We start from the raw sequence: 19,542 nt of genomic DNA, 5'->3' as shown, positions 1-19,542 counted from the left end.
ATGCACCTGACTTAATGTAGACTATCAATGGCACTTTGAAAGGTTCCCAGTCATTTATTTGTCAGAATAAGGTTTTTTTTTCAACCTATAATCTACAAATTAGATCTAGCAAGTAATTTTTTGTAATTAGGATATGAATTTTTAGTACAGTAATTTCAGTACAGAACATTTTTCTTCTAATACTATTATTCTTCTCCCTTAAGAATTGGAATTAATTTTTTCAGATGTAATTTTAAGTTTAATATTAAATAAGCATGTCTTGACAGTATGAGTTGGCAAATATTGGGATAGTTTTTGATAAAAGTTTATGACTTGTTTGTTTAGAAGTCTAAACAGACTCTCCAGAACACCAGAGGTATAGTTTTATAATGACAGGAGGATAGAAGAGATTATTTCAATGATCCCTTTCTGCTAAAATTTTAATCTAAATGGTCTGTTTCCATTTTGGGGAAGCGGGATATTGTTTCTACTAACTGAGTTTAATTCAGAAACCTTATGCTTTCTTCTTAAGTAGATTTATAAAGTAAAGCCTTTTACTAGTAAAGAGAGCAATTAAATATGAATATTTGAATCTGACAAAAAGGACAGCATGACACTCTTTTTTTTTTTTTTGAGGCGTGTAATGTAATATGCTTTGACAGTCACATAAATATCTGCACCGAAGTGTGATAGGGCCTTTAATTAGAAACCTGCCAGGCATAACAGTCACAGAGGAAAGTGTGCTCAGTTTTCTACCAAACATTCCCTCCACCTGTGGGCCTGAGAGCCGTGGTTCTCGCTCACGGAGACGGGGTGCCCTGTAGTCCTGCCGGGGCTGCTTATGTGCCCACTTTCACGGACCGTGGAGCCTGGAGCGTGGGTACGCACACTCTGCGTTGCTACTTCCATACTATTACCTCTCGTTTTTCCCTTTTGAAAAGGATATTCTTCTGCTAGCAGGAATTTACGTGTTTAATGCAAAGAGGAATGCACACACTCCTATAGCAGTACGAGTGAGTGCCGGCTGCCACGCTAACCATGGGATGTTACTGCGTCCAGAGTTTTCTGTCTGCGTGTCTGCTTCTTTGCTACGTGCGGGCTTTCTAGTAGTGTCAGATTCAGAAAATTATGGCCAAGACCCGTGTCAGGGAGCTTACCACCAATGTTTCTTCCAAGAGTTACATGGTTTTGGATCTTATGTTCAAGTCTTTAAACCATTTTGAGTTTATTTTGTGCGTGGTGTGAGAAAGTGGCGTGGTTTCATTCTTCTGCCTGTGGCTGTCCGTTTTCCTGACACCATTTATTATTTCCTGACACCGTTTACCTGATGCCTGTCCTTTCCTCCTTGGGTATTCTTGGCTCCTTTGTCATCAATTCGCTGACCGTAGAAGCGTGGGTTTATTTCTGAGCTCTCTACTCTGGTCCCGGATCCATGGGTCTGGTTTCGTGCCAGGACTGTACTGTTTTAGTGACTATAGATTTGCGACATGGTTTGGAACCAGGGAACAGGATAACCTCCAGCTTAGTTCTTCTTTCTCAAGGTTGTGTTGGCTCTTCTGAGTTTTTATGGTTCTGAACAAAGTTTAGGATTATTTGTTCTGTTTTCTTGAAAAATAACATTGGGATATTGATAGGGATTGCATTGAATCTGCAGATTATTTGGGGGTAGTATGGACATTTTAACAATATTTTTTAAATCCTGAGCATCTTTCTATTTATATCTCTTATTTTCAATTTCTTTTTTTTTAAACTTTTTAAAAAAATTTATTCATGAGAGAGAGAGGCAGAGACACAGGCAGAGGGAGAAGCAGGCTCCATGCAGGGAGCCCAATGTGGGACTCGATCCTGGGACCCCAGGATCACACCCTGGGCTGAAGGGAGATGCTCAACCACTGAGCCACCCGGGCGTCCCAATTTCTTTAATGTCTTGGAGTTCTCGATATACAGGTGTCTCATCCCCTTGGTCAAATTCATTCTTAGGTATTTATTTCAATGCAATTGTAAATGCGGCTTTTAAAAAACCTTCTTGATGGGATCCCTGGGTGGCGCAGCGGTTTGGCGCCTGCCTTTGGCCCAGGGCGCGATCCTGGAGACCCGGGATCGAATCCCACGTCGGGCTCCCGGTGCATGGAGCCTGCTTCTCCCTCTGCCTGTGTCTCTGCCTCTCTCTCTCTCTGTGAGACTATCATAAATAAATAAAAAAAAAATTAAAAACAAAAAAAAACCTTCTTGGGATCCCTGGGTGGCACAGCGGTTTAGCGCCTGCCTTTGGCCCAGGGCACGATCCTGGAGACCCAGGATCGAATCCCACGTCAGGCTCCCGGTGCATGGAGCCTGCTTCTCCCTCTGCCTCTCTCTCTCTCTCTCTCTCTCTCTCTCTCTCTCCCCCTCACTGTGTGCCTATCATAAGTAAATTAAAAAAAAAAAACACCTTCTCTTCCCGATGGTTTACTATTAGTATATAGAAATGCAGCAGGTTTTTTGTGTGTTGATTTGGTATCCTGCAGCTTTACTGATTTTGTTTATTCTTACAATATTTTTGGTGGAGTGTTTCAAGTTTCTTTTTTTGTTTAAGATTTTATTTATTTATTCATGATAGACACAGAGAGAGAGAGGCAGAGACACAGGCAGAGAGAGAAGCAGGCTCCATACACCGGGAGCCCGACGTGGGATTCGATCCCGGGTCTCCAGGATCGCGCCCTGGGTCAAAGGCAGGCGCTAAACCGCTGCGCCACCCAGGGATCCCTGTTTCAAGTTTCTATATGTAACATTATGTCATCTGGAAGTAGTGACATTTTTACTTCTTTACCGATATAGATACCTTTTATTTCTTATTCCTGCTTCACTGCTCTGGCTAGGACTCCGGTCTGTGTTGGATAAAAGTGGTAAGAGTGGGCATCCCTGTCTGTCCCTGGCCTGAGGAACGGCTCTCAGCTTCTCACCGTTGATTGTGCTCTTAGCCGTGGGCCGTACGGCCTTTACTATGCTGAGGCAGATTTCCTCGGTGTCCACTTTGTTACGAGGCTTTATCGTGAGTGGATATTAAAGTTGGTCAAGTGCTTTTCTGCATCTATTGCGAGGATCCTATGATTTTTATCCTTCATTTTGTTAATTGGTGTATCACACAGACTGGTTTGTGGATTTTAAAGCATCCTTGTGTCCCTGGGAGAAATCCCCCCTCGATCGCGTTGAATGACCCTTTTGGTGTGTTGATTTGGTTTGCTAATATATAGTTGAGGATTATTGCATCTGTGTTGATCAGGGATAGTAGCCCGTAATTCTCTTTTCTGTGGCATCCTTGTGTGGTTTTGGTTTCAGGGTAATGCTGGCTTCGTAGAATGAGTTTGAACATGTTTCTTCCTCTTCTATTTTTTTTGTCAGAACTTGAGAGTTTGAGATGAATTGATAATAATTCTTTGAATGTTCAGTAGAATTCACCAGTGAATCCATCTGGATTTTTCTTTTCTGTGAAATTTTTAATTACTGATTCAATCTCCTTACTAGTTATCAGTCTGTTCAGCTTTTCTGTTTCACCATGATTCAGTCTTGGTAGATTGTATGTTCCTGGGAATTTATGTGTTCTAGGTTGTCCAATTTGTTGGGATATAACTATTTGCAGGAGTCATTTATGGTCCTTTCTCTTTCTGTGGTATCATTTGTAACATTTCCTGTTTCATTTCTGATTTTCTTTATTTGGGTCCTCTCTTTTTTTTTTTTTTTTTTTTGATGACTCTAGCTAAAGAGTGTCAATTTTATTTATCTTTTAGAAAATCAGCTCTTAGTTTCATTGATCTTTACTTCATTTTTCAGTCTCTATTTCATTTATTTCTTTAATCTTCATTATCTCCTACCCTCTAACTTTAGGATTTGTTCATCTTTTCCTGGTTCCTTGAGATTGTTTATTTGAGACTTGTTTCTTGAGGTAGACATTTATAGCTATGAACTTCCCTCTTAAAGCTGTTTTTGCTGCATCCCACAAATTTTAGTATTTATATTTCCATTTTCATTTCTCTCAGGGCATTTTTAAAATTTCTCTTTTGATTGCTTCTTCAATCCATTAGCTGTTTGATAGTATGCTGTTTATTTATTTTTTTTTTAATTTTTTTTTTAATTTTATTTATTTATGATAGTCACATAGAGAGAGAGAGAGAGAGAGGCAGAGACATAGGCAGAGGGAGAAGCAGGCTCCATGCCCCGGAAGCCCGACGTGGGATTCGATCCCGGGTCTCCAGGATCGCGCCCTGGGCCAAAGGCAGGCGCTAAACCGCTGCGCCACCCAGGGATCCCTATAGTATGCTGTTTAAACTCCACATATTTGTGAATTTTTCAGTTTTACTCATTGATTAATTTCTAGTTTCATGCTGTTGTGATCAGAAAATATACTTGACATGATTTTAATCCTCTTAAATTTATTAAAACTTCATTTGTGGCCTACCATATGATCTATCCTGGAAACTATTCCATGTGCATTTGAAAAAATATATATATATTCTGTTGCTTTGGATGGCATGTTCTATACATACGTAGGTCTATCTGGTTTAATGTGTCCTTTAATACTGACATTTCCTTGTTGATTTTCTGTCTAGATGATCTATCCATTTATGTAAATGAGGTATTAAAATCCCTTACTCTCATTGCATTGCTATCTATTTCTCTTTTTAGATCTGTTAATATTTGCTTTATATATGTAGGTCCTCCCAAGTTGGATGAATAAATATTAACAAATATTGCATCCCTTTTTTAGATTGTCCCCTTTATCATTATATAACAGCCATATTTGTGTTTTTAAAAATTTTCATTTACTTTTTAAAGTATATTGTATGCCCAGTGTGGGGCTCGAACTCAAAACCCCAAGATCAATAGCTGCGTGCTCCACCCACAGAGACAGCCAGGCACCCCTACAGTCTTTGTTTCAGGCTGATAAAAGTATAGGGGCTCCAAGATGGGTTTTTTTTTTTAAGATTTTATTTATTCATTCATGAGAGACACAGAGAGAGAGAGGCAGAGACACAGGCAGAGGGAGAAGCAGGCTCCATGCAGGGAGCCCAATGCGGGACTCGATTCCGGGTCTCTGGGATCACGTCCTGGACCAAAGGTGGCGCTAAACCACTGAGCCACCCGGGCTGCCCTGCTCCAAGTTTTCTTGGCTTCCATTTCCATGGGGTCTTTTCCATCCCTTCACTTTCAGTCTGTATGTCCTTACATCTAAAGGGAGTCTCTCATAGGCAATATATAGATTGGTCTTTTTTTTTTTTATTTTTTATGATAGTCACACAGAGAGAGAGAGAGAGAGGCAGAGACATAGGCAGAGGGAGAAGCAGGCTCCATGCACCGGGAGCCCGACGTGGGATTCGATCCCGGGTCTCCAGATCGCGCCCTGGGCCAAAGGCAGGCGCTAAACCGCTACGCCACCCAGGGATCCCGGTCTTTTTTTTTTTTATAATCCATTCAGCCACTCAGTGTTTTGATTAGAGAATTTAATCCATTTATATTTAAAGTAGTCATTGATAGGTATATGCTAATTGCCATGTTGTTAATTGCTTACTAATTGTTTTTGTCGTTCCTCTCCTTTCTTGTTCTCTTCTTTTTGTGGTTTGGTGATTTTCTTTAGTGGTATATTTATATTCCTTTCTCTTTATCTTTTTTGTATTTATAAAAGGTTATTGCTTTGTGGTTACCATGAGGCTTACATATAGCAATTTATGTCTTTAACAGTCTATTTTAAATTGATAACAACTTAAATTTGATCCCATTAAAAAATTCAACAGTTTTATTCTTTCTCTGGCCCATGTTTTATGTGTTTGATGTCACATTCTGCATTTTAAAAATCTTTGGTATTCCTTAACTAATTACTATAAACATAGTTATTTTTTTTACTACTTTGGTCTTTTAGCTTTCATACTAGCTTTGTAAGGAGTTATATATATTTTCCTTTCTAATGAGATTTATTCTTTCATATATTTTCTTGTTATTAATTAGTGCTCTTTCTTTTCAGCTTGAAGAAATCCCTTTAGTATTTTTTTGTAAGGCTGGTATTGTGGTCATGAACTCTTTTGCTTCTCAGGAAAACCATTTATTTCTCTTTCAGTTCTGAATGATAACTCTCCTGGGTGGAGTATTCTTGGTTGGAAATTTTTCCCTTTCAGCACTTTGTGGTTTTTTTTGTTTTGTTTTGTTTTTGTGATAGTCATACAGAGAGAGAGAGAGGCCGAGACATAGGCAGAGGGAGAATCAGGCTCCATGCACCGGGAGCCCGACGTGGGATTCGATCCCGGGTCTCCAGGATCTCGCCCTGGGCCAAAGGCAGGCGCCAAACCGCTGCGCCACCCAGGGATCCCTCTTTCAGCACTTTGAATATATCATACCACTGCCTTCTGACCTGTAAAAATTTCTGCTGAAAAATCTGCTGATAGCCTTATGGGGTTCACTTGTATATAGGTTGTTTTCTCTTGCTGCTTTCAATATTTTATCCTTATTTTTAACTTCTGACATTTGAATTATAATGTATCTTGGTGTGGATCTCTTTGAGTCCTATTTGGGACTCTCTGGGATTCCTAGGTCAGGATATATGCTTCCTTCCCCAGGTTAGGGAAATGTTCCACCTTATTTATTTATTTAAAGATCTTTTTATTTATTCGAGAGAGAGATCCCAGGACCCAAGATGGTGACTTGAGCTGAAGTCAGATGCTTAACTGACTGAGCCACCCAGGCACCCCTCTCTCTCTCTTTCTCTGTTCTTCCTGAGATCCCTGTGATGTGAGTGTTAGTCCATCCGATGTTGTCCCGTAGGCCTCTTACGTATCTTCACTTTTAAAAATTCTTTTTTCTTTCTGCTGCTCTGTTTGGGTGAGTTCCACTGTCTTGTCTTCAAGTTGACTGATCCTCCCTTCTCCTTCCTCTAATCAGTGTTGAACTTCTAACTGTATCTTTCAGTTCAGTTATTGTATTCTTCACTCTGTGACTTCTGTTTGGTACCTTCATGTATTTTCTAAATCTTTGTTGAAGTTCTTGCCGTGTTCATTCATTCTTCTCCCCAGTCTAGTGAGCATCTTTACAACCATGACTTTGAACTCTTTATCAAGTAAATTATCTTCATTTCATGAAGGTTTTTTTCTAGGCTTTTATCTTGTTCTTTCAGTTGGAACACACTTCTCTCTTTCTTCATTTAGTTTGAGTCTCTTTTTTATAGATCATTCATTCATTCATTCATTCGAGGCACAGAGACAGGGGTAGAAACACAGGCAGAGGGAGAAGCAGGCTCCATGCAGGGAGCCCTAGCTTGACTCTCCGTGTTGGTGTCTGTAGTTGAACAAACACCTGTCCTAGTCTTGAAGGAGGGGCCTGTGTAGAAGGTGAACCTTGTCATTCAACCCTGCCCAGTTCTTTGTTGGCTCTCAAACCTTTGTGCATGTCCAAGCAGCCTGTTATTTATATATATATATATTTTTTTTTTTAGAATTTTTCTTTTTAAGATTTTTTATTTATTTATTCATGAGAGACACACAGAGAGAGGCAGAGACACAGGCAGAGGGAAAAGCAGGCTCCACGCAGGGAGCCGGATGCGGGTCTCGATCCCGGGACCCCGGGGTCACATCCTGGGCCCAAGGCGGGCGCTCAACCTCTGAGCCACCCAGACGTCCCAGCCTGTTATATTTTTAATAGCTTCCAGTAGGTGAAGATGTTCCAAGACCTGTCAGTCTACCTAAGGGAGGATATTAGTACCTGGATTCAGGGTGTTTGGTAGCTAGACCCTCAGGTAGCAGCTTTATTCATTCACTCATTCATTTAAAGTAGGCTCTATGCCCAGCATGGGGCTGGAACTCACAAGCACAGGTCAGGAGTCACACAGTCTACTGATTGAGCCAGCCAGGTGCCCCCAGGTGGCAGCTTTTAAAAGTCTGCTAACATAGGGGCCCCTGGGTGGTGTAGTCCGTTGAGCATCTTTCTGACTCTTGCTTTCAACTCAGGTCGTGATCTTGGCATCATGAGATTGGGCCCTGCATTGGGCTCTAGGCTGGGCAGGGAATCTGCTTGAGAGTCTCTCTTCCTCTTCCTCTGCCCCTCCCTCACTCCTGCTCACTCTCTAAAATAAATAAATCTTAAAATAAATAAATAAATAAAAGCATGCTAATATGTAGAGTTGTGTGGGACCGCAAGAGCGAACCCTAGTGGCCAGGTGACCTGGCAGTTATCCACTGGGGGGCAGCTGCAAAGCCTAAGCTCCCAACAAGTATATAAAGGCTTTCCTGAGCGATGCTGGCAGTTGGAGCAAGGCAGGAGGAGAGCACCAACGTGGTGTCCACAGCTTGTGTTGGCTGGGATCCCCCACAGTCCACTGGATTTATGCTAACCCTGAAGCCTGCCCTTGAGGGCAAAGATCCAGAGGAGTTAGAGAGCGCCTTCACAGAAAGACCAGCTGGGGGTGTGTGTCTGTCTGTCTCAGTCTGCTGTCTGGGCCATGCCCGGGGGTGGTGCCCTCCAGGAACTGGTTCTTCAATTGCCAGTCCCAGGGGACCCAGGAGAGCGGCACCCTCCACCCCTCCCCCAGCCATCTCCTGAGCCATATGGTCAAGGGGCATTCTCTGGGCAGCAGCTGCAGACACGGGCACCAGATGTAAAAAACAGGACACTAGTCATTTGTAAAGCCTCCTTCCAGGAGACCCTGGTCCTCCAGAGCGTGACAGGGAGAGAGCAAGCAGTGTCTACTCTCTGGGGGTCCAGAAAAGTTCACAGTCAGCCCCTGGATGAGAGTTTAATTAGAAATGTGCCCATCAGGCCAGAGCCACGATGGTTAGCTAGTAGGCCTCCTCCACAGAGACTGAGCTCCTGGTGCCTTGCCCCTTGCTGTGCCCTGGGGACGGAGGCTGTTTGTGAGCTCTTTCTCCAGTGCACACGGTCCTGTGGGACCCACCAGCACAAGCCCCACTGGCCGCCAGTGACCAGTGGTGAAGAGACGTCCCTTGTCAGCAGCTGCGAAAGTCAGGGCGACAGACAGGGGTGCAAGCCCCTTTTTGGGTGGCACCAGTTGTTGCAGTCCCATGGGACCAGGAGTCAGGTAGTCAAGGAGCATCCCCTGCCGGGCGCCACAGAAGTCAGGGGACCAGACGCATGTGCAGGCATGAGTACTGGTGCTCTGATGGCCACAGAGGTGACCTGAGTGGTGCCCGTCCCGGGGCTGTGGCCATGGCCTCCAGGTGTGGGGGACTCAGGCCAAAGTCTGCGTCTGGAGACGCCCCTTCACTTTGGCCAGCTGGTGAGTTGCGGGCCTGAGAGCCATCTTCCAGCTTCTCATGGCCTCTCGGGCCCGGGACGTGAGCCCTCTTGGTCCTCAAAGTTGGATGTTAGGGCTCATTTCTCACTTGCAGGTCTTAAACGTTAAGGTGCCCGGCGGTGTGGGTTTTGAATCCCTGGCTCCTTGGGGGGCGGGCCTGGGTTTTGAGTTTTCTCTTAGTTATGGGTTGCCCTGCAGGGTGCGGCTTATGGCGTCCTGCCTGCTTTAAGGTGGTGGTCTCCCCAGTGTCTGATGTGTAGTCACACTCAGCAGCCATCTGGGTTACTTAGGAGGAGCTTGTCCCGTGTGTGGTTATAGACCCAGTATGTCTGCGGGAGGAGGTGAGTCAGGAGCCCCTACGTACATCACTGTCTTGAACCTGAACCTCACAGTATGGACTTTGGATATTTTATTTTATTTTTTTTACTTTATGATCAACAGCATATATGTAGAATCAGGCAAAGCTTTTTTTTCTCTAAGTCAGGGTCTCTCAACCCCTGATATTGGAGCTGGAAAATTCCTTGTTACATGAAGCTTCCTGCGTGTTGTAAATTGTTTGGCAGCATGTCTGGCCTCTAGCCACGATGCCCGTGGCACCCACCAAAAAATGTCTCCAGATACAGTCTGATGGGCCTTAAGGGACAGAATTGGTCTCACCCCTGCCCCTGGAGAGTCATTGCGGTAAGTCTTGCGGACTATGGCTTCCAGGTGGTGTGGGCTGCAATCTGCAGGGGGTGGCGAGGCCCCAGATGCTGGTTCCACAGGCTGGAGGCAGGGCCGAGCACCCCTAAGGTGCTCAGGGGACGCGGGTGCCGCTGGCCTGGAGCTCCACATGACCAGCACACCTGTAGACGTCTTCCCATTCCTATCAATTGGGCGGATTTTCGGGAGAATCCAATGGCAATGATTATGGAAATGGTGAATTTGAGTGAACTGTAGCCCATCAATGTAAGACCAGTAGAAACTAAGAAAACGAGCTCTGTCCTCCCTCCTCACACTCCGCTGCCGTCCTTCGAGCCCTCCGTGCTCACTCGGACAACTCTAAGGGGGGGCGTGTGCAACAGCCTCACCACGGTCACCCAGACCATAGCAAAGGCGGCAATGGCACGTGCCACCGCGCGTCCTGACCTAGGGTGCTATCGACGTACCAGCTGCCGCGGGCTGTGCGGCCGACTCAGACGGCGGGCCCTGGGCATACCTGGGCTGATTCTCACCCTGTCTCCTCTGTGTCCGATGTCTCCTCTCCTTGAGGACTATTGACCGGACCTAAATTTAACACTGTCTAAGGTCATTGTCTTACTGCAGGTGTTCCAAGAGTCCAGGAAATATGTTAAGTCAGGTTTACTAAAGCGTATCAGTTACAGAGAAGCTTTATCCCATAATGCTGTTGTAAGAATCAATAGAAGGTGTGATGAAAATCCCGAAGTGAAAAAAATCCTCCACATTTCATCCTTAATTCTTAAAATAATGACTGGTACGCATACTTATCTGTTGTGTTGTGGCAGTTGGATACAGAACACATTTCTCCTCATTTGCAAAAGAATTATGTTCAGTGCTTGATCTTGCTATTGCTTAAACCAACCAACCTAGAATTCCTGCAAAGAAGATTGTTTTTTTTTTTTAAAAAAAAAGGAATAGAAGTCATTTTTTTAAAAAATAAAACAAGGAGACTTAGAAAAGTGAATTAACTGCCCCAATAATGCCTTGAACCGTGCACTGGGGGCATAGTATTATATAATACATTGTATGTACTCGTACAAGCCTCTTTAGGGGCATTCCCTTATTTCCTTCTTGTGGCAGCCAGTGAAGGAGGAGGGGGGCTATTGGCAGTACCCAGCAAAATTTAAAACGTGTATACCTTTGACTCAGCAGTTCTAAGAAGTCGGTGCCACGGGAATCCTTATATAAGTGTGGGAAAATAGATGTATAAGGATGCTAACACGGCATTTTCCTCATTGTAGCATGGTTAGAAATAACCCAGAATTGAAGACTGTGTGAATGCCCATTGATGGGGAAAAGCTTAAATCACGATAGACTCAGAACACAGCCCTCTCTGCAGCTCGTGGAGGAGTGGGGACAGAGAGGCTCGGACTGACGTGTACTCCGGGATGAAAACAGAGGCCCCAGAGCTTGAGAAGAGCAAAACGTTTGCTCCTTGTGCATGTGTGTGTAAAAGTGTCTGCACATCACACCTCACAGTGGTTACCCTTGCAGGAAGGGAGGCGGGGAGGAGGACAGATGCTACTCGATGAGTTCTTCCGGATTGAATCTTGGCAATGCTCATGTAGTATTTAGTTACTTTGTAATTAAAGTTTTATTTTGAGAAAAAGCAGAAGTGAACCTGGGTCCTAGCTCTACCTGTGCTACTTAGGTTGGACCAGTGGTTCTCAACCCGAGTAGTTTTGCAACACCCTTCCCCACTCAGCCCCCTCTCAGCCCCCAGGACCTTTGCAACAGCTGGAGGCATTTCCGGGTGTTACACTGTGGGGAGGGAGTGTGTAGCAGGTAGAGGCCAGGGAGGCCACCGGCCCCATCAGGCGCAGTTTTGTACGGATGCCCTTTGATGACTCGCCCTCTCTGCCCCGTGCCTCGGGCACCACTCCAGGCCCTGGGGGCTTGGGCTTCAACATGAACTCTAGGGGGACACAGACATCCACACTATGACACGTGTCATTTTCTATTTATTACAATAGTTCTCGAAAGCAAAGCAAGTGGCGGGTAAATCCGTCTCCAGATGTGGGGATGTCACACCTACGCCCAGGAAGGACGGCGAAACCATGGGTCTTTGGAAATCGGATTTCACCCGGCCCGTGATCTGCTCCCCGTGGCCCGGGCTTATTCCACCGTGAGACTCCACCCAGGAGTCCAGCCCTGAAAGCACTTGTTTTCCGAAGACAGTTGGCCTCTCTGGTTATTTTCTTGAATAAAGAGAAAACTTGGGCAGCCCAGGTGGCCCAGCGGTTCAGCGCCACCTTCGGCCCAGGCCGTGACTCCGGGGTCCTGGGATCGAGCCCCGTGGCGGGCTCCCTGCGTGGAGCCTGCTTCTCCCCCCGCCTGTGCCCTCCCCCTGCTCACGCTCACTCGCTCCCTCAGATAAACAAACTGTCCCACGTCTGCCCTCCCTGTCCCTGTCCCCGTCGCCACACGCTGCTTTCCGCGTCTGTGACTTTACTCTAGACACCTCGTGTTCGCAGAATCAAGCAGTGTTTGCCCTTCATTGACTCACGCGTTTCACGGAGCGTGACCACAGCCTCCAGACTCTGTAGCGGGTGCCGAGTGACGGTCAGGGGGTGTGTGGCCCACACTGGCCCCTCCACCTGCAGGTGGACATTGGGTTGCTTCCTATCCCTTGGCTCTCGTGCATGATGCTGCTGCGCACACGGCTGTGCAAATACGCTCCTCAACACCCTGCTTTCAGTTCTTTGGAAGATATGCCCGGAAGGGGGATTTGCGGACAATCCCGTAACTCTGTCTTTAATGTTTTGAGAAACCTCCACACTATTTTCCACAATCCTGCGTCATTTCACCTTCCCACGAAAGGGCGCGAGGGGTCCAGCCTCCCCATTCTCTCCAACACATTTGTTTTGTTTTGTTTTGTTAAGTGACAGTAGCTATCCTAATGGGTGTGGGTGACACTTTGTGATTTTGATTTGCATTTGTCTCATGATCAGTGACGATGATCTTCTCACTGCTTGTTGGCCATTTTATTTATTTTATTTTTTTTAAGATTTATTTATTGATTTATTCATGATAGACAGAGAGAGAGAGAAAGAGAGAGAGAGGCAGAGACCCAGGCAGAGGGAGAAGCAGGCTCCATGCAGGGAGCCCGACGCGGGACTCGATCCCGGGACCCAGGATCACGCCCTGGGCCGAAGGCGGCGCTAAACTGCTGAGTGCCTGGATGAGTCAGGATTTAAGCGCCTGCAGAGTCGTCTCCTTTCAGTCGCTAGGACCTCAGACCTCCTGAGTGAGAGGAGAGAGGACTGGCCTGGATGGCAGGTTCTGCTAACTGGTACTTACCCCAAACAGGTGGAATCAGTTGATGCAGAAAAACCCAGGCTTTGACGACTCTTCTGTCTTCAGACCTGGTGACAGGTCAGCCCCTGGTGGGCAGATGACAGCCTTTCAGACTGTAGCCTCTTCCCTTATGAAGGACATCTGCACGTTTGCTGTCAAGGTGGCAAAAATGTGTCGTGACCTTTAGCCCTCCTGTGCTGCCCCGGCCCTTCGGGCTGATGTAGCAAAATGCAGCAGACAGGCGGCCCTGCGGCTGTGACCCAGGGAGGAGGCTGTGGTCACTGGCGGGGGGGCCCCGCATGGACGCTCCCCCCCCACCCCAGGCACCGTTCGCCCTCTCTGCCCCGTGCCTCGGGCACCACTCCAGGCCCTGGGGGCTTGGGCTTCAACATGAACTCTAGGGGGACACAGACCTCCACACTATGACACGTGTCATTTTCTATTTATTACAATAGTTCTCGAAAGCAGGCTGCCTAATGTAAAACTAAGGGGGAGGGGAAGGGGGTGAGCGGCTGGTGGGGGTGTGCTGGGCGTGGAGGGATGAATGGGCCGGGCGTGTGACACACGCTCCCACACACCCGGGGATCCTGTGACGCCAGGGGTGACGCAGGGGGAGTGCAGGCTCTGGACTTCGGGTAGCAACGATGCGACGGTGTAGGCTCATCAGCTGCCCCAGGTGTCCCCCCACTCTGCTGGGGGATGTCCTCACGGGCAGGGCGGACATGGAAATCTCTTTACCTTCCCCCCAAACTTGCCATGAACCTTGAACTGTTCTGTAAGATAATCTCTGAAAAGCAGTTTTTAAATTATTTTTTATGATCACAATAGGTCTCGTTAACATCCTTTACCATACATGCTCACAGTTTTTCTTCTTTTAAAAACATTTTTTTCCTTCCGATGAGAACTTTCAGGGTCAACTTCCCTTTTTTTTTTTTTTTTTTAAGACTTTATTCATTCATGAGAGAGAGAGAGAGAGAGAGGCAGAGACTCAGGCAGAGGGAGGAGCAGGCCCCGTGCAGGGAGCCCGACGTGGGACTCGATCACGGGACCCCGGGGTCTCGGCCTGGGCTGAGCCACCCGGGCTGCCCTCGAGGTCCACTTTCTTAGCAACCTTCAAATATGCAACACGGTATTGTCACCAGGCTGTGTATTACGTCACTGTGACATTTATTTTATGACTAAACTTTGTACTTCTTGATCCCCTTTACCCACTTTGTTCACCCATCACCCCCTTGCCTCTGTCAACCACCAAGCTGTTCTCGGCATTTGTGAGCTTTTTAAAATAGATATTCCATTTAAGTGACATTGTACGCCATCCACCTTTGACTTATTTCCTTTGGTACAATTCCCTCGGGGTCCTGGTGAGTGGGGCTCGCTTGCAGGTCCCTGAGATTATGATTTGAGCCAAAACCGAGAGTCAGACACTTAACCGACTGAGCCACCCAGATACCTCTTATTTCTTATTCCTGCTTCACTGCTCTGGCTAGGACTCCGGTCTGTGTTGGATAAAAGTGGTAAGAGTGGGCATCCCTGTCTGTCCCTGGCCTGAGGAACGGCTCTCAGCTTCTCACCGTTGATTGTGCTCTTAGCCGTGGGCCGTACGGCCTTTACTATGCTGAGGCAGATTTCCTCGGTGTCCACTTTGTTACGAGGCTTTATCGTGAGTGGATATTGAAGTTGGTCAAGTGCTTTTCTGCATCCTCTATTGCGAGGATCCTATGATTTTTATCCTTCATTTTGTTAACTGGTGTATCACACAGACTGGTTTGTGGATTTTTTTTTAAAGATTTTATTTATTTATTCATAGAGATGCAGAGAAAGAGAGAGAGAGAGGCAGAGACACAGGCAGAGGGAGAAGCAGGCTCCATGCAGAGAGCATGACGTGGGACTTGATCCAGGGTTTCCAGATCACACCCTGGGCTGCAGGCAGCGCTAATCCGCTGCACCACCGGGGCTGCCCTGATTTGTGGATTTTAAAGCATCCTTGCGTCCCTGGGAGAAATCCCCCCTCGATCACGTTGAATGACCCTTTTGGTGTGTTGATTTGGTTTGCTAATATATAGTTGAGAATTATTGCATCTGTGTTGATCAGGGATAGTAGCCCGTAATTCTCTTTTCTGTGAATTCTCTTTTTAATCCTTGTGTGGTTTTGGTTTCAGGGTAATGCCGGCCTCGTAGAATGAGTTTGAACGTGTTTTTTCCTCCTCTATATTTTGGAAGAATTTGAGAAGGATTGATATTAATTCTTCTTTGAATGTTTGATAGAATTCATCAGTATTTTTTTGGGGGGGGTGGGAAAGGAATGAAGTCTTTTTTTTTTCTTTTTTTTTTAAGATTTTATTTATTTACTTGAGACAGAGGGAGACGCAGACTCACTGCTGAGCAGGGAGCCCAGTGCTGTACCCAATCCCAGGACCTCGAGACCACGGCCTGAGCAGAAGGCAGGCACTTCAGTGACTGAGCCACCCAGGCACCCACAAGAGGAATGAGGTCTTAATTTAAAAAATAGACCATTACTAGGAAAGGTATAAAACATTACAAAGAAATAAGGAAAATAAATGCACTGGCATTGCACACATAGTTTTTTATCTTTGTTATTTTCCAAGGAAATGTTGTGGTATAATTTTTCTGAAGGTCATATCCACATGTTTGTCACGTTTTCTCAGCTCTGATCAGTGCTGTGTTGTCCACGTACCTGCTCGCCTTAGCTCAGTTGTGAAGACGTCCTCCTTTTGGTCACAGATTATCAAGATGTCATTTATGCACCAGACAACTCACCTATTTAAAGTACATGATCCAGTGATTTTTAGTATATTTAGGCTAGTGTGACTGTCACCAAAATTGATGTTTGAACATTATCTCCACCCCCCCACCCCCAGCCCCTACCAGGCAACCACCAATCTACTTTTCTGCATCTCTTGATTTGCCTTTTCTGGATAGTTCATGTAGGTGGAATCATAATTTACAGTCTTTGTGACTGGCTTCTTTTACTTAGCATAATATTTAAAAGGTACATCCATGTTCTAGCATGCGTCATTAATTCATTTTATTTTTTTTTAAGATTTTATTTATTTATTCATGAGAGACACACAGAGAGAAGAGAGAGGCAGAGACACAGGCAGAGGGAGAAGGACCCCATGCAGGGAGCCTGACGTGGGACTCGATCCCGGGACCCCAGGATCAGGCCCTGGGCTGAAGGAAGGTGCTAAACTGCTGAGCCACCCAGGGATCCCCTCATTAATTCATTTTAATGACAAAATAATATTCCATTGGGTATTCCACATTTCATCTATCCATTTATCATTTAATAGGCATCTGGGTTGTTTCCACCTTTTAGCTATTATGAAAAATGCCGCTGTGAATGTTCATGTGCAAGTTTTGGGTGGACAGCTGTTTTCATTCTCTTGGGTATGTACTGAGAGTAGAATTGCTAGGTCTATCGTAACCCTATAGTTAACTTTTTAAGGGACTATTAAATGTTTTCCAAAGCAATCACACCATGTTACACTCCTACCAGGAGTGTACAAGGGTCCCAATTTCTCCACATCCTTCTCAACAATTGTTATCTCTGTTTTCAATCATAACCATTGTATTGGGTGTGAAACGATAACTCACTGTAGGTTTTTTTTAAATATTTATTTATTTATTTATTTATTTATTTATTTATTTATTTACTGTTTCTATACCCAATATGAGACTTGAACTCATGACCCCAAGATCAAGAGTCGCCGCTCCATCAACTGAGCCGGCCAGGCACCCCTCATTATAGCTTTGATCGGCATTTTTCTGATGGGTAAAGGGGTTGAATATCTTTTCAGACACTTACTGGCTGTTCTTTGGAGAAAGGTCTGTTCAGATCAGTAACCCATTTGAAAATTGGGTTGTTGTATCTTTTTATCATTGATTTGTAATAGTTTTTTATATAGTCTTGGTACACACCCCTTATCAGATAAATGATCTACAAATATTTTCTCCCAGGTCCCTCTTTTTAAGTCAGGACAGAAAACTAAAATGTATTAAAGTGACTGTTGTGATCAGCATTATACTTAGGACTGTAGAGGTGCCAAAGTATAGAAATTATTTCTACCTTTTAGGGCATTGATTTCTTTGGAGACCCAAGACTTACGTGACATAACTGGAAAAGAACACAGAGCAGTATATGTCAAATAATATACGATCTTGGTGAAAAATAGTATGAAAAATAAATGCCCTGGGATTCCAAGGAACTGAGGTTGAAAGTAATTGATTTAAATTATTTATTTTGAGTGGAAATAAATGAGCAAATGTTAACTGTGCAGAACAACTTTTTGAAAAGCATATTCAAGTTTGAATTCAGTTTCTATCGAACTTAGTAGCACCACGTGCACTGTGTCGATCTTTCCTGCTGGACTGTGTTTATCCCTGTGTGCCTGGTACTGGGCACAGTGCCTAGTATGAGGCACTTGTCCAAGAAACATTTGTTGAATGAGTGAGCAAAAATTAGTATGGGCTGGAGCTGTCAGGGAGTGTGACACTAATTAAGCACTTTGATAAAGTCTCAGGATGGAAAATGTTCACATGAGAGGTGTAAGAGGTGGAGCGGAGCCCTGGGGGCCCTTCAGAGCTCTGCCACTAACCAGCCCTATGGCATGGCATCTCCCATCACGTATCCTCCTCTCCTTTAAGCATTCTGAGCTTAAATTTAAGCTTATGAGCAGCATAAACTTAAAAAGATTTAGAACCGGCTAAAAATCCTCTACCTAGAATTTGCATGATTAAGGTTTTGTGCTAAAACATCACTGACATTAGCACTCACTATTTCCATAAAATTGTGTTGAGGAAATAGTATTTCTAATATTGGATATACTAGGAAGATATTTTTGAGGCTGCATCTTAAGGATTGTCGTTAGAGGGAATGTTAGAATTAATTTGTCAATGTATTATTTATACCCCACCTACTTTCTTTCAAACAGGATTCGAGGTGGCGAATCAAGCTAGCATCTTTTTCCCTAAGGCAAAAGGTTCTTAGATGCTATTAAAATGCATTTTATTTGTCATTTTTATCTTTCAAACAACCTCAAACTTTTGGTGTTTCAGAGGCTATAAAAATTTTAAGCAGGAGTAGGAGAGGAGAGAGTAATGCTATTGAATTAACGGCTCTTAAACATTAAAACGAACGACTCAAAAAAATAAATAAATAAAACGAATGACTCTCCAGTGCATAACATTCCAGTTGAATTGGAATCTCTCCAACGCTGTGCATTTTCACATAAGGAGTCTTTTATGGGAAGCAGGTTCAAGGTCTATGGTATTTACAGATTAAATCGAGTTTCCTAACTCACCAGGGGAGCCAGAGAGGAGTGTGCTGCACTCTTGACGGGTGGACGGGGCAGGGGCGCCGGGGCGGGCTTCCTCCCGCTGGAACACGGTCTAATAAAGACACGAGGTCTTGGGAAAGCGCTGGTTTTCTGTCAGGTTGGAGAAGGCCCCTCGTGCCTGCAGAGTCCTGCGTGCGTCCCTCATCATAAATAAGCCAGCAATGTTTTGGTTCAAGTGAATGCTTTTTCTTTGTAAAATCGGGAGTCCTGGTAAACGTCAGGCTTGACTTTCACTCATTTCAGACCCTTGACAGGGACTCGGAGCACGTAACACTGAAAACTCTCGTTTGTTCAGAGGCTTAATCCAACTTGGCAGAAGAACAAACATAACGGTGACCAGGGAATCTAACCGCTCCGCGGCCATGGCATCTAGAATATAAAAAATTCTGTTTCTCTCTCTCTCTTTTTTTTTTTAATTTTTATTTATTTATGATAGTCACACACAGATAGAGAGAGAGAGGCAGAGACACAGGCAGAGGGAGAAGCAGGCTCCATGCACCGGGAGCCCGACGCGGGACTCGATCCCGGGTCTCCAGGATCGCGCCCTGGGCCAAAGGCAGGCGCCAAACCGCTGCGCCACCCAGGGATCCCTGTTTCTCTCTCTCTTATAAGTGTCAGGCCCTAAGGTAACTGTCTGCAAACATATAGCCAACAAAGGTATGACATCTGAATAATTCATCCAGTGCTTATATGTTTGTATAGCAAAGTCATGTAAATGAAAATTTGTTAATTTTACATTTACAGTTGATGTAAATGCACCTCAAAGTCTCTGTTTTCTAGGTTTGGAATTTTTCCCCAAGCAACCCCTCGAGCCCTGGCAACTTATTTAAAAGCTTTTGTTAGAATATTCTGTATAAAGTACTGAGTGTTTCCTAAGGAACATAGCATATTTCCATATGAGTAATCGGATTTTACTAA

General features: G+C 44.9%; 1 protein-coding gene across 1 annotated transcript in view; it reads left to right on the top strand.

The window, feature by feature from the left end:
- Nucleotides 1–19,542, top strand: part of CHRNA5 (cholinergic receptor nicotinic alpha 5 subunit) — a 34,609-nt gene that overhangs the window by 3,176 nt on the left and 11,891 nt on the right.

Source organism: Canis lupus, chromosome 13 (genome assembly GCF_011100685.1).
Source record: "Canis lupus familiaris isolate Mischka breed German Shepherd chromosome 13, alternate assembly UU_Cfam_GSD_1.0, whole genome shotgun sequence".
Classification (NCBI taxonomy): Eukaryota; Metazoa; Chordata; class Mammalia; order Carnivora; family Canidae; genus Canis; species Canis lupus.
The sequence above is the reverse complement of the archived record's forward strand: the minus strand, read 5'-3'. Positions and strand labels throughout refer to the sequence as shown.